Genomic DNA, 7,567 nt, shown 5'->3' with positions numbered 1-7,567 from the left:
ATCTGGCTTGCTTGTACATCCATATTCACACACAGGAACTTGTACACATCATATATCACACACCTACACACATGCATGCACACACATGAATATATATACATGCATACACCAATATATGTATATATATATATACATATATATTTTAATGTCAGAAAACAATCTGCATCCTTGGGTGGGTGGTATGAAATAAACTTCTGGATATGATGTTCTCCTGCGTCTTTGTGGAATATGTTCATTCAATGTTTCTTTATCGATGTAAATTTAAAAAAAAATTATCTGTAGCTATTTATATTTGCATGGAGTAGTCCCTATGCTCCTCTCCAATAAATGAGTGTAAAGTATCATCTGTTTCATATGGGATTTCTCACAGAAAAAAATCCTATCCAAAGGTCACCTGCTTATTTGCTTTTTGACAATTTTGAACTAAAGATGCATCCAGTTTTAATTACAACTTTTCATTGAGAAAACTTGATTGATGAATACAATAACTGAGATGTAATAATAAGCCTCCTTATGGTTCTCCAAATAAGCTCAGGGCCCATTTTTCACCATTCTTTTTCTTAAGGAGTTAATTGCTACTTTCAAAAGTCCTTTAATAGTGCCACTGATTTTAAAGTGTCTAAAATATTTTTTACTCATGTTTTCCCCCATATATATTGTAAATATGATAGAGTAGAATTATGCAGGGTACCAAAAGTATCCCATTTCTTCTCAGAGAGCCAATGATACATTAATTCTATGTCATGCAATAAAAGTGAAAAATATCAAGAGCAGGAATGCTTGTCAAATAGGAGTCCCTTTAAATGAGGGCTGATCTCTGCAACAAAGCTTAAAGATCAGTGAATCAAGTTCATTTTTGTGCCTTAATTGTATATGGTAACAGTTTCTTTAGGTTTTCAGAACAAGGTATCACAAGAGAAAGAACATCCTTTGACATCGAATGCCTATCATTAAAGAGCTTTGTAGCCTTCAACTAATCATTTAATGTATGTCTCCCTTCATTCGTCTATGTAGCAAAAGTCATGGCAAATGAAATATATCTTGCAGAAAGTACCTTGAAAACTGTTAAAAGATGCTTTAGAGTGATGTTTATAGACATGAACTTGCCTTAAATTTAATTTCTGTAATATCTTTGAATGTGGGACAAAAACCAGAAAGCTGAAGTACAAAGTTTAGACACCAAAAGTCACCATGACTCACATTATGGGTTGCATTGTGTGGTGATAATAGTAATGATGGTGGTGGTGGTGGTGGTGGTGGTGATGGTGATGTGGTGGTGGTGGTGGTGCTGATGGTGATGGTGGTGGTGGTGGTGGTGATGGTGGTGGTGGTGGTGATGGTGATGGTTTTGATGCTTTCCTCTTCCACGAGTTCTTGTCATGTAAATTTACGTTTTATAATAAAAATAATGCAAGGCCCGAGAAAACATTAAAGATCATCTCGGTGTTCCTGTTTATAAGTCAGTGTCACATGGATGGATGGATTTGATAACACTGGGGTAAATACATGAGAACAAAGCTTTGCTTTTTTATTTCTAGTGGTGGGATTACAGGTCACTAGACATTTAAAAACATTCTCTAGTTTTCACATTTTTCCTCAATGCATGATGATGGTGGTGGTGGTGGTGGTGATGGTGGTGATGATGGTGGTGGTGGTGATGGTTGTGGTGGTGGTGGTGGTGGTGATGGTGATGTGGTGGTAGTGGTGATGATGATATTGGTGGTGGTGGTGGTGGTGATGGTGATGTGGTGGTAGTGGTGTTGGTGATGGTGGTGATGGTGGTGGTGGTGGTGGTGGTGGTGATGATGATATTGGTGGTGGTGGTGGTGATGGTGGTGGTGGTGGTGATGGTTATAGTGGTGGTGGTGGTGCTGTTTATGAACAGGTTAGTACCTGGAAAGGTTTGCAGTCTCAGTCCCGATTGTGACTAGTGGGAACAGAGTGACCTCAATGTCTCAAAAACTTTGAATAAAGGCAATGATTTAATTTTTGTAGTCATATCGGTCTCTTATTCTCCTTTGCTCAGTTTAAGAATAAGCTTATTGATAATGTCTCTACATAGCAGGTGAAGAAAGAGATTTTATTTTTCTCCATCTTGAATCAACAGTGATGACTTTTTAATTATAGTTATTCAATCATCTTAATTGAATATTTCATATTAATTGCTCAAATTAATGATTTTCACTGTCACATTTCTACACATGAATATACTGTATATTTGAAGGTCTTTGCCTTTGTCTGATAGAAAGATGAAATGCCAGTGTGTGTAAAAGGTGACGCTGTGGGAGCACAAATCAAAAATCCAGCTTAAAATATTGCAAATCAGATTGGTTTTTATCCCAAAATGAAATATTTGAGGTGGGATAACTTTGTGAAGGTAAAAGTATTTATGTGTGGGGACAAAAGCCAGTTATTCCAGCACTCAAGGAGCTAAGGCAGGAGAATCATGAGTTCTAGGCCAGCCTGGGCTTTATAACAAGATTGATAAAACATATATCAGCCAAGAGTTCTAGACATTCAAGGACCTGCATCCAGCAACATGACTTGAGTGCTAACAGAGCCTTGCAGGGTTACAGGACATCACATGTGAGAAAGCAAGCATTGTGTGAGTATAAACCTGTTCCATCTTTTAAAGCATCAGAATTCAGTTTGAAGTGCTGCAACCTGGTGAATTTATGTAGTCCTAAAGGCCTTCCTTCTAAACTGCAGCACAATTAAGTTTCCACTCTGTTAATATCTTAAAATGGGGATTAAAATTTAGCACATGCCCATTTGTTTTTCTTTTGTTTTGATTTTTTAAAAGATCTCATTTATCCCATGGTGACCTCGATTTATTATGTAACTGTGGCTAGACTTGAACCCCTGAACCTCCTGTTACCATCTCCTGAGTGCTAGAAACATGGGCTCAGTCCATCAGGCTCAGATTAACAAATGAAGCATTGATTGTTAGACTCAAATAATATTTAAACAGTAGCAGACATATTGAATTTTAGAATATTATATATCACAATGGAGTTGTAGAATATAGTGACATGAATTTTGGGGAACCAATTCAGATTAGAGTTTAAAAGTGGGCTTTCTAAGAATTTAGATGCAGTGGGGAAATTGGATGAAATTATCTGAAAGAGAGAGGATCCCTCAAACTAATCCAGATAACAAATGTCATTGAGATAAGAAGCTAAGATACCAACATGCTGCAGCAAATAGAACTGGGGGTGGTGCTGCTGATGATTGTAGAGAGCAGTCCAGAAGCTAAGGACAGGGACATGGCCTGTACAGACACCTGCCAGTACATCTGACAACCTAGGTTAGATCCCATGATACCAGCATAGAAAAGGGGAAACGGGCAGCAGGCCCCAACCCTAGCCAAGGAACTATTGCCAAATGATTACTGTGCAGTGAGGGAGAATAGATCTTCTTTAAGATAGGAGCGGAGGGAGTGGGCACGGGTTTGATCAAAACACTTATATGCATGTATGAAGTTCTCAATAAAGTTTCTGTAAAAATTTTTTTAAAAAGATAGGAATACTAGACTCCAGTGGATGAACTTGCATTGAGGGACATCTGGATATAAATGCTGGACTCTATAGGACTTAACATATATGACAGAACAACTGAAATGTGGGGGGGGGCTATTGGGAGTGGGGAGAGACTCTAAGCTTGATTAAGATGTACATTACGTGAACAAAATTCAGTAACAATAATTTTAAAAGAAATAAATCCCCAAACATAAATGATGGAGAGAAAGAACTTATTCATGAAAATTGTCTTCTGACCATATGTATGCTGTGGCAAGGCCATGCCTGTACATATACACAGACATACACAGACACAGACATAGACACATAGACACAGACACACAGAGACACACAAATACACACACATACAAAATAACTAGAATGTATCTTTTAAAAAAAAGAATGTATTGGGAGGCAGAGGCAGGTGGATCTTTCTGAGTTTGGTCTACATAATGAGTTCCAGGACAGCTGGGGCTACAGGGAGACCCTGTCTCAAAAAGAAAAAAAAAAAAAAAAAAGAATGTATTACAGAAGGGGAGATTGTAGAAAGATGTAGTAAGATGTTGAACAGGATTTAGTCTTTAGCTTGGTGGATGTAGTCGTCAACTGAAGCTTTGGTAAGCAGGATTGATGAAGTGCAAAACTGAAAATCAGGTCAGCATCAAACAAAAGACAACTCATGGGAACCAAAGGCAGAAAAACATATATAGATAAATCTGTGAAGAAGTTTCCTGAAATAAGTACAATAAATGGGGTAATAGGTACTAGAAGATGCGAAATATAGAGACATTTATTTTTGTTTGTTTGATGTTAATTTCTTTGATGAACAGAGAGTATATTGAAATACTAATGAAAGTGACTCAAGAAAGAGTGCGAGAACAACTTAGGTGGGGAGGAAATGATCCTACTTAGCTTGTAGTATTTTTGTTTTAGACATAAATGAAGAAAAGCGAAGAGGGCTGGTTTGCTACTGCGTAACAAGTAGCACATTGTTTATTCTCATTCTGTTTAGTTTACTGACACATTATCAGTCTGGTAAACTTGCTGCCATGATATTGTCTTACTGGGAACTGAAGATGTTGAAAATATGTTCGAGAAACTTATGAGAGCCATTGGCAATTGTCACTCTCAGGTTCACTGCTGGCATTGATTCTCTCAATGAGGAAATGAGGAATGAACAGCCCAGGGCAAAGTGACTCTTGAGCCTAAACACCTGCTGCAAACTGGCTTCCCCCATGGGCTTATAGAACATTGACAATGGTGGGAGGAAGGGGACACTTAGGCTCTGGAACACACAGCTCTCCTCTAAGACCAGAGCTGGATTTCTAGGACCATTGAAATCCATTTCAGAAATTGGCCACCATTATAAGCCTCTCTGTTTGTTGGTTTAATTTATAGACAACTATAAATGAAATAGGCTTAACTTGTCAGGTAGTGATCTTGAAGCCATGCTCCTCAATAATGAAGGTCATTGCTGATGGACAAGCAAGTTGCTTGTTAAAGGGCAGAGTTTTCAAGGACTTTCGATGAACTCCAACTGTAATTCCAAACTAGTATTTCAGAAAGTCAGAAAGAACTTAAAATGGCCTATTTCCCCCATTCTTTCTGGCAATTTGCTCTAAGTGCTGATTATTTTGTCAAGACTTTTGAGCTCAGTGCTCCTGATATAATATCTACAGCCCCTGATGGACTGTGGTTAGAGGAGTAAGTGTTGGAAATGAAATGCCTGGTCTATTTGAGGGAAGAATTGAAAGTGAAACAGAGTTTTCTCAACTTTGGAGAAAACCGAGTAAAGGTTAATAAGCAAAAATTGGGAATCTTTAATATTAAAGATCAAGTTCAGATTATCCTCATATATACAGAACAGTGAGCTCCATGATTTCATTTTAGGTGAAAGACAATGCTGAAAATGGATTGATTTATGTATTTTCTTCAGAACTTGAGTAGCAGTCATATATAAAGCACAAATCCACCAGCATTTATGCTTTGGGGTTAGTAAAGGTTCTGGCTGTTAACAAAATGATCTTTATTTAGCAACCCTGAGAATTTGACCTCATTGGATTTTTTTTAAAGATCTATATAATGCCTTTTAAGTAAGATTGAAGACAGAAAAAAGCTATTTACTATCAAATCTATTTTAGAGATCCATGAGATGTTTAATATTTTAAATGTCAGTTAATTTCAAAATAATATCTCATAGCCTTCAAAATGTTAATTACCATAATTATATGAGATACCATGTGCTTCTTTAAGTATAAGCATATCATGTTTGAGGTTGAAATAGTTAATTCTATCTACTAATTATTTCTAAACCCTATATATATGCCACAATGAGGAAAAGACATGAATTATGAGACAGATATTATGTAGCTCATTTTTCCCTTAAAGATTTGCCTAATGGCAATCAATTTGTGGAGATCTAAGCCGTATTCATCACTGCACCAAGAAACAATATAAGTTTATAGCCATTCTTTACATACATCCTGTCCCATGGCTCTTGACCTTTAGCTATCTTAGCAAAATATTTTTAACCCTTAAAAATGATCTACATTTCATTTTAAAATATACTGTTTCTTACAGAAAGACTCATTGTTTTTGCTAACAACACTTAACATGTTGGTGCATGTGTCTCTAATCTATACGTATCTGATTATTACTAGTCATGGTCAATTGTATTCAGATCCTTGGCACCCATGTATGGATATAAAATCATTGGGTAGATTTCAGTGGTAATGTTTATCACCTTTACTAATTAACATGATATAAATATTTATGCTTCCTCCTCAAATATAACTCATTTTTTAAAATTTGTTAACTTTTTGTGTGTATCTCACACTGAACATCCCAAACAATATTATTCATCTATATACTCACTTCCCAGATGGCACCCTCCCGTAGCCTAACCCCCCCACTAGAGCCCTTATATTCTGTTATCCCTGCTACTGTCCTCTGTGGTGTTGGCACCTACAGCCATTCCCCAGTACTTGTCCATCTGGTGAATCTAGTCAGCCTATCTAGCGGTCTTTGTTTTAGGAAGTTCAGCTGTTCCTCATCTAGCAGCAATCAGTTGTCAATATTCCTTCAGATAAGATTGGGATCTGCTGTTCATTTTCCCACTTTCATGCTGGGAGTCTCTTGGGCCACCCTGGCCAACAACTCAAAAGAAGGTATCTCCTATCTGGCATTGTTTCTTGTTATGTAGCCTTTAGCTATACATATGGACTCTTAAAAAAGATTAATTTAATAGGACCCTGAATCCACTACTAGTGGAATCTTAACATGAACCAGATTGCTAGTTGCATGTGGAAATATATTTCTGTTACAATGTGTTGTATAGACTCCTGAGTAACTTCAATTTCTTCAACACTGTGCACTAAAAATAACAGAGTGTGTAGAAAATAAATGTGACACTGGGATTAATGCTCAAAATTTATACAATTCTGTAATAATTGCAGTTATTGAAAGCAACAATAATCTTAATAAAATTGCGAGGTTAAACATACTATTTGTTTTCTACAAAAAAAAAAAACAATACAGTAAGAAGAGTTTCATGTTGCTATTTAGAAGGTGGTGTTTTTTTACATAATAGGGCGTAGACAATATAAAGGCTTTGGAGTTATGAAGGCAGAGGAGAAGCAGTCAGTGAGATTGCCCAAGATTCAGAGTATGGTGAGGCTTAGGGGACAAGAAGAAGGAGGGAAAAACAGATACCTCAAAGCTACTAGAACCCTCTATGCCTTGCTTCGTGTAACTGTGCCTCTGCTGTCTGTGAAATATGACTGTGCCACAGAAAGGCACATATGAACCTACACCACTTTTTCTTTGCACTGTCATTATTTCTTATTTATCAAACATTTACAGCCTGTTTGTATTTCAAAGATCTGTTATACCTGAGCAGATAGTACGTAAGAATTCAGATAAGTATAGGAAAAAGGGATTTTGAGCTAAGCAAGAATAGACTTTGAATAAATAGTCATAACCACATATATCAAGGGCTAATGAGATTATTAAATTCTAAATCACAGCATTATTATTTTAAATGAATGGAA

The sequence above is a fragment of the Nannospalax galili genome, unplaced genomic scaffold, assembly GCF_000622305.1.
Source record: "Nannospalax galili isolate Female #2095 unplaced genomic scaffold, S.galili_v1.0 scaffold203, whole genome shotgun sequence".
NCBI classification, from domain to species: Eukaryota; Metazoa; Chordata; class Mammalia; order Rodentia; family Spalacidae; genus Nannospalax; species Nannospalax galili.
The sequence above is the reverse complement of the archived record's forward strand: the minus strand, read 5'-3'. Positions refer to the sequence as shown.